The sequence below is a fragment of the Octodon degus genome, unplaced genomic scaffold (assembly GCF_000260255.1).
Source record: "Octodon degus isolate 3935 unplaced genomic scaffold, OctDeg1.0 scaffold00171, whole genome shotgun sequence".
Lineage (NCBI taxonomy): Eukaryota > Metazoa > Chordata > Mammalia > Rodentia > Octodontidae > Octodon > Octodon degus.
In genome coordinates this window covers 4,079,437-4,080,457 of record NW_004524747.1, presented here as the reverse complement: position 1 = coordinate 4,080,457, position 1,021 = coordinate 4,079,437, and the positions used below count along the sequence as shown (strand labels likewise).

Below are 1,021 nucleotides of genomic sequence, written 5' to 3'. Positions count from 1 at the left end.
GGTCCCGCCGGCGCAGGGTAGCAGGAAGCTCTCCACACACTCACCGTACCTGGGCTAGGACTGGGTCTGGGGGTTCCCGGAAGTCGGCAGAAATTGCTACTCGGCGGGAGGGGTGGGGGGCGGCCCAAGGGGTTGGGAGAGGGTCCGGCCCACGCTGCGCCTGGGCTGGGACTGGTCCCGCAGGCGCAGGTATTACCCTTTTTTTAAACAACCATTTACTTGAGAGACAGTATGGCAGTAATTGATATGACATACTGTTTGTCATGTCATATAAAGACTTCTCTTTTGCTGAATGCACTCACCTACAATATTTAAATGGTAATGGAACACCCATCTCTGACAAAACTAAACAAAAAATGTGATATAAATGAAGGACCATTTTGTAGTGAAAAAAATATAAACATATGTATATACAAATTAGTTAGGATAGTTATACAGCTACTTTCCCTTAGTTCAATGAGAAGAAAGATTTTTACTAATAGTATTTAGACGAGATATCATGTCTGCATCTTGTACTATGAATAACTACTACGAAGACAACACTATGCAATGTATTAATTATTGTAACTGTCCTACTAAGCTGTTTTGAAACTGTCTCATTGCTATCTATTTCTCAATAAAATTAATTTTAAAAAATAAATAAAGACTTGTCCAAATACACCTTCTCTAATAGCAATGGAACACCCATCTCTGACAAAACAAAAAAAGGGGGGCTATAAATAAAGGACCATTTTGCAGTGGAAAAAATATATGTATATTACAAAATAGGATAGATACACATCTACTTTCTCTTAGTTCAATGAGAAGAAAGGTTTGTACTAATATTGCTTAGACAAGATATCATGTTTACATCTTATCCTCTGAATTCCTTTGAATAACTTATATGAAGACAACAATATGCAATGTATTAATTATTGTAACTGTCCTAGTAACCTGATTTGAAACTGTTTCATTTATTTTTTCTCATTAAAATTAATTTAAAAAAGGGGGCCATGGAGATGGCTCAGTAGAATAAGTGCTT

General features: G+C 37.2%; 1 protein-coding gene across 2 annotated transcripts in view; it reads left to right on the top strand.

The window, feature by feature from the left end:
- Armcx2 (armadillo repeat containing, X-linked 2) overlaps positions 1 to 1,021 on the top strand; it is a 9,172-nt gene that overhangs the window by 3,917 nt on the left and 4,234 nt on the right. The gene's annotated exons all lie outside the window — the stretch shown is intronic.